Raw genomic sequence first — 6,638 nt, forward strand, 5'->3', positions numbered from 1 at the left:
CTCCTCTCCTCTCCTCTCCTCTCCTTCCTCCTCCTCTCCTCTCCTCTCCTCTCCTCTCCTCTCATCACAGACTGAGTTTGGCGGAGGGGGAGAAGATAGCGAGGGATTGTCAAAGTTCACTGAGTTTTCATGAATTTTCTCAAGAAAGAGCCCAGCAGATCTGAGACTGGCTCAGCTACATTCACTGATGCCAGATAGCCCATCTGAATGCGAACTAAGCGCCTATATGGAAAACTAGAAGAGACAGCCTCTGAGAATTGTCTCCGATCAGCCAACAGCATGCATACCGTCTCTGCGCCAAAGATGGATTTGTTATTTTTATTTATTTGTTTTTTTATTTACACTGTGAGCTTGCTTTATAAAGATGGCTTCATACACTGAAGCTTCACACAGGCCTTTGCAATAAAGGCAAGAGGAGAAACATGCTTATGCAGAGAACTTGATGTAAATTTTGGAGACAACTCTCATCAAGGCATAAGCTATTTTTAGTTAGCTTTGCAAGATTCCTTCCTTTATTTGGAAATGTTCCTAAATATCAAACACCATCTTGTCTGTACACACACTGAACTCTACCTCAACATCAATTCAACATTACATTTAAATCAGTTGTTACCTGATTTAAACAATATCATGAGTAAACAGTAGCACGATCTGACCACATCCTCAACTTTCAAGCACATTTTGGTCTGCACCAAAAAAAAAAAAAAGTGTTAAGGTTTGATAGCCAGCACTTTATTTTTTATTTTTTTGCTGAGCACTGCAAGGCCATGCAGGGCAGTCATGCTTTTGTTCTGTAAGCACCCCAGAAGCTCTGCACCATCTGGGAACGAGTGGCTTGTGAAAGAGCACTTCAGAGAAAACAGAGTTCCAGATCTTCCCAACAAATCAGAGAGTCAGATATGCAGTCAACTGTCCATGTCTCCAGCCTTTTAACTTGTGCAGTGGCAGCTGAGGCAGCATTACAGGGAAGAGGTGGATCATTCAGAGCCAGAGGGAAGTGCAACCAGAGTAGGGCAGAGTGGATCAATATGAGAGCCACCCAGATTGATACTCCATACTGTCCTTAGCAGCTCCACCCTCCTCCCGCTCTAATGTTACCTCAGGATACTTTCTCCCTGTCAGTAACAAGCCCTTGGCAGACCCTGCAGCCGATAAATAAGCACTTCCGAGTCATTTCAACGCACGCTACACAACAGTTTTCTCATCAGTGACACCGAGTTTCTTGTCTTAGTGGAGATTTAAGAACAGAGTGCATCTTGTTTTAGGCAGCTGCACAGAGAAGCGTCGCTAAAGCAATGATGGTAGTGTAAGGATGTGAATCACCGTGGACGGGCTGACAAGGAAAGCTGGCATACAGCTGAGGAAGAGGAGCGGGATGCAGCGAGCCTGGCCAGGAATCTCTATCTTTTATCCACACTGTCAACTTGGCCTTGCCGGCTATGCTGTGCATACTTAGGCTTTCATCCCCCCAGGGATCCCTCAACCTGACTTCACCAAACTGCTTCAAAGCACAGAGAGGCTGGAGCTAACCCACATAAAGCTGTGTACCTACGGAGCAGCGCAGAATTGCACAGTGCTGCATCCTTCATTAAATCAGATGTGTTTGTTAGAAGATGACCTGATTTAGGTTCTGGGGTTGAGTTAGGCCTAATTGGTGCATCTCGACTAGTGAGCTAAGCAAACTGAGGGAATGTCAGACTTATCAATATGTAATGGTGCCCTACATATTCAAACATTCGAGCGTTGCGTTGTAAAACTGTTTTCTTTCAAGTTTTCTTTCACCTTTTCAGTGTCTACGCAGTTTACCAAAATAAAAGTCTTCAGAGAGTAAAGATTTCAGATGTTACAGATAATGAAAACAGGAGAACTAGGTAGAACAGATAGATGTCCTAGATTACACCAGTTGTACGCATAAATGAAAGAGCAAATATTCATGTGTGCAAACTAGTTTCTTGTTTTTTTTTTAGTAAGTTACAAACAATAACACGAAGGCACAGTTTCTAAGGAACTCAAGGAAGCTGGAACTGGAATCTTTGGTCCTCTCAACATTGCTGGTTCATCAAATTTAATCAAGGCATTGCACACTGATGCACCAACACACACACACACACATACACACACAAAAACACACACACACACACAAAGCACTTCGCTCCTCACGGGACAGGCTTTTAGTGCTCTGTCTCATGCAGTATTTAATTGACCCCACACAGGAAGCCTAGCGGTCCCAAATGCACTCCTTCCCCCCACCGACAGTGAAAGCATGAGCGCCTGCGAGTATGCCCACCACCGCTGCTCTGTCACACAGCTGCACTAAATGCCATTTTCTGCTTTAGTGCAACTCTGACTTTCCACAGTAATGTCAGTGCTGAGGCTGAGGAATCTGGATCCACATCAGATGTGTTCAAAACACTCGAAATGTAGATTAAAAAAAACCCGCCTCCTGCACAGCTGCATACAACAACTCCATTTCTCAAACTTTCAGTCAAAATGAGAGGAGCAGAGTTGAAAGATTTTCCCATTTCCACAAAGTAAACCTAGATCTTTTCACACCATCTCATCAGATACTCCTCAAAAAGCATGAACAAACCCATTGTTATAGGTTTACGGCAGCTATCTTTGCAGAGATTAGATGTAGAAGAGATAGCAGCGTACTTACTCAGATGGAGGTAGGAGAGCACACTCCCCGTCTCTCTCGCTTGCTCTCTCTGCTAGGCAGTCATGGTGTTCTCTCTCTCTTGGGTAACACTGAAGTGTACTGTAGCGTGCTTGTAAGCAGTCTATCCCTCTCTCTTTCTTTACACCCCCCCACCCCTCCTCATCTCCTCTCCACCACTCTCAGTACACAACCCTTTGCTACGTCAGTGAAGCTCTCTCTGCTCCGCATATCATCCTTCCCACCCTCCCCGCTTGCTCTCCTCTCTTCCCTTCATCGCTGCCTCACCTGCCCAATGGGACTCTGTATCGCAAGCGCATCCTGAGTTCATTCAGGACTCTGTCGTGCCAGACCGCCGCGCTGCTAAGGATGACATTAAGTCGGATGGCGTTTGAGTCTTTCAGCAACTATCAGGCTTAAAAGAATGGAAGCTCACAAGACAGGAAGAGGAAAATTTGATGAAAAATTCATCATACTGCAAACCGTTTTGGATTTTAGCCACTTTCCAGCATTCTTACAAAACTTGAAAGTATGCGGGCATCCTGACATTACATCCATCCATGATTGCTGAACATGTCGAAACCAATGTGCTTCAGTATGCTCACAGACAAGTTCTTCTACATGAAATTCAAAGAAACCTTTATGGATACAGATATTATTTTCTTTATATTTGGAGTTATACTAGAACTAACCATCTTAACCATTAAAAATGACAAAAGACTAAAGCTACACACACTCAACTATAAGCAGACAAGGGTGTCCGTATACGAGTGTACCTCACAAACACAAAGGTTTCTACAGTCCTATCACACTTTTCTTGTCACTGTGGATTTCAACATGTCAAAAGCCAAAAGTTTAGAGACGGTGGAAAGTCTGGTGGCGATGAGGGACTAAGGGAGCGGTGTTCGACATGTGGAGGCGTCCCCAGTGCAGCTCTCTGTTCACCGAGTGTGTTCTGTAGATGTCATGGCTGGCTGTACTCTGACAGCTGCTCAGCTGCAGAGTGTATGCGTTATAGATGTGCAAAGATGTGGCTGCAGATGGGAGGTTTTTTTTTTCTTCTTCTTATTCAGTACAAATCAACCGTATATCTGAAGAGAAGAAGAAGGACGCGCCTGCTTTACGTACTAATTTGTGCGCAGAACACCTTTCATCTGAGACTATGTAAAATTAACAACAGGCATCGAAAAACCAAGCAGTCCGACAACATAAAACCATGACTATGGGTGATGTGAAAATCTCCAGCAAGACTGAGATTCATAATTCATAGGATAGGTTGCAGGAAACAGTGAGGCAGAGGAGAAAAAAATAGGGGAGAGAGAGAGAGAGAGAGAGAGAGAGAGAGAGAGAGAGAGAGAGAGAGAGGGAGAGGGAGAGACGGAGGAGGCATCCATTTGAATTCTGCATGAGCAGAAGATGTGAATAAAATATGAATGAATGAAGGTTGGAAAGTTAAACTCCACTGTGCTTTGCACTGAGCAGGAGAAAGGCAGGAGGAAAAAAAAGGCGAGAGAGCAGCTTTAGGAGCTGCACCCAAGCATTGAGTGCAGATGTCTGTCAGTCTGTCCCATATGAAGCGCCTCTGTGGGCAGAGCTGCTGCTAGTGCATTATGGATGAGGGGCTATTTTAAGGCACTGCGTTTTGATTTTTGAGAGGAGGGAGATGACACCTGGCTCCTGCCAAATCCTTTCATGAGGTTTGTACAGTACTTGATGGGTTCAGACATGCAGGTACAGAATGTGTTCCAACACAGACTTGATCCCTATTTGAAGTGTACACGCCAGGAGGAGGGGGGAGGTAAACAGACTGGGACGCCATTGAAGTGACTGAGAGTGTCACCAAGCAGCGCTGCACTCAGACACAGTGTTTTATACAGTGATAAGCCACAAGCACATACACCTGACATAATCTCTGGTGAGGTTCTTCACTGAGCAATTATTTTAACCACTACACAGAAAGTTTGTTAAAGCTGACAATGTAAATACCACTAACATTTAAAAAGGATGTAAGACACTGATCTGCAGTCACAAAAACACATTTCCTGTTTGATAATATTAATAGAGAGGAGTGTAATATTTGAACACGGTGGTTATGTCTGTACGGGCATTCATACATTCATCATGTGATGCGAGCTGAAATATTTTAAATATTTTACTCATAACTGACTATGTGAAAGTGTAATGTATTAATCATAGACTAAATGAAAGTGTCCTCCACATTAGTAAAAAAAAAGTACCGGCATATCCGTGAACAAAATCATATTTTATATGCACCCAGCCTCCATTCTTGAAAATTTAATTGAATAAACTGTCTGATAAAAGGTTACTTTAATCATTAAAGAACTCTGTTAGCTTCCTTTCTTCAAATAGAGGAAATGCAACAATAAAATCAATGGAGCAAATCTAATACTTTGAGGGATGTGAGTACGTATCTGACTAAATACCTCAAATAAAATAGCTCAGGCGGTTCGCAGACTATGTCGATGTTTTATTTAAAAGTGCCAAACCGGCCTCAGCTAGATGCTGGAGAGACTTTTAGCACTCCAGCATGTGAATCTAGCGCAGAGAGACTGACTGGACTCCCTGCAGTTTGCCCACCAGACACACACTGAAGCAAATGATGGACCTTTTCCCTGCTGGCTGGCTGGCTGGCAGCTTGTTCAAAATCGCGTGTCTTGACTTTTCCATCACCTTTAACACAGTCCAGACCCTCTGGGTGGGAAACAAGCTCATAGAGGTGCAGATGGATGCCCTGATGGTGTCCAGGATGATGGATTATCTCACTCAGAGGTCACAGTTTTTAAACCTTTGGCACATGTGTCCATTAGAATATATATATCTATATATATATATCAGTCTGTCCTGAGAAATCAAACCTGCAGATTTTTAACTTAAAAAAAAAAAAAACAATGTCAGGATAGTCAGGCTTTAAGTAGCACAAATCTAAAAGGACAAGGAAAAAGAAACAAAAACAATTGAGATGAAAGGTTTTGTGATGTGTGAATTATTGCATTGTTATTTCATCAGACTTTCCTCACAATAACACCGTTCTCTGCTTTCTATTCACAAGCTAAAAGTGGATTAAATCATTTAAACGGAATTATTAAATTAGAAAAGAGAGGTTATAGCTTTGAGTTATTTATATGAGTGTTTTTCATTCACATGTACAAGCTTCAATATGAAATTCAGTATTTATGCTGACAGACTTCATATGTGTATCTTTAAGGCTGCTGCTTGAGACAGTATTAATCCTAATTTCTAATATTTGCAGATTTTCTAATGAAAAAAGTGTAATTAGAATAAAACCTGAGGCTGCCACATCCTCTCTGGAAGCCTCATAGTGCTGTTTGGCATCACAAACTTTACAAGCATGCAAAGTTCAGACTAACAGAACGCACAGACTGTACATCATCTGTGCAGAAACACAGCCTGAGTCTGACCACAGCTACGACAAAATACAACAACAACAAAAAAAGATCATTAAAATCTAAGTGCAAATTCTCTTGCTTATGCAGTTACTCTCTGATGACCAAATAAAAGATAAAGTGGAGGCAGACCCACGGTCCATCTGTTGCTCCAGCTGACCAGTTTCCAGGCTGTTATTTTGGTCAAAAAAAATGGTTATCATTTAGAAAGTCCAGCTCGTCTGTCTCCAGTTCCTGCTGGCAGACTGATGGTGCCAGCGCACGTCCAGACTGCTCCAGTCCGAAGTGAAAGATTCCCAGTGAGGTCAGCCTGCCTCATTTCACTACCAGCATCCCAAACAAGGAGCCTGCTTCCATCCTCGGCGCGTATTTGCGCCTCGATTCAACAGCAACAAAACTACACGACGCACAGCAGCGCAGTGACAGCCGACAGACATCCCCCCCAAAAATAAAAGAAAACTGAGAATGTAACCCACCTCTTTAAGCAGAAAGACGCTGGAATTGGTCAGGGACATCCGCAGTTAACGGGGATCTCGGTCTCCACAGCCCAACTTGGG

Source organism: Stegastes partitus, unplaced genomic scaffold, assembly GCF_000690725.1.
Source record: "Stegastes partitus isolate 25-593 unplaced genomic scaffold, Stegastes_partitus-1.0.2 Scaffold686, whole genome shotgun sequence".
In the NCBI taxonomy this organism is placed as follows: Eukaryota; Metazoa; Chordata; class Actinopteri; family Pomacentridae; genus Stegastes; species Stegastes partitus.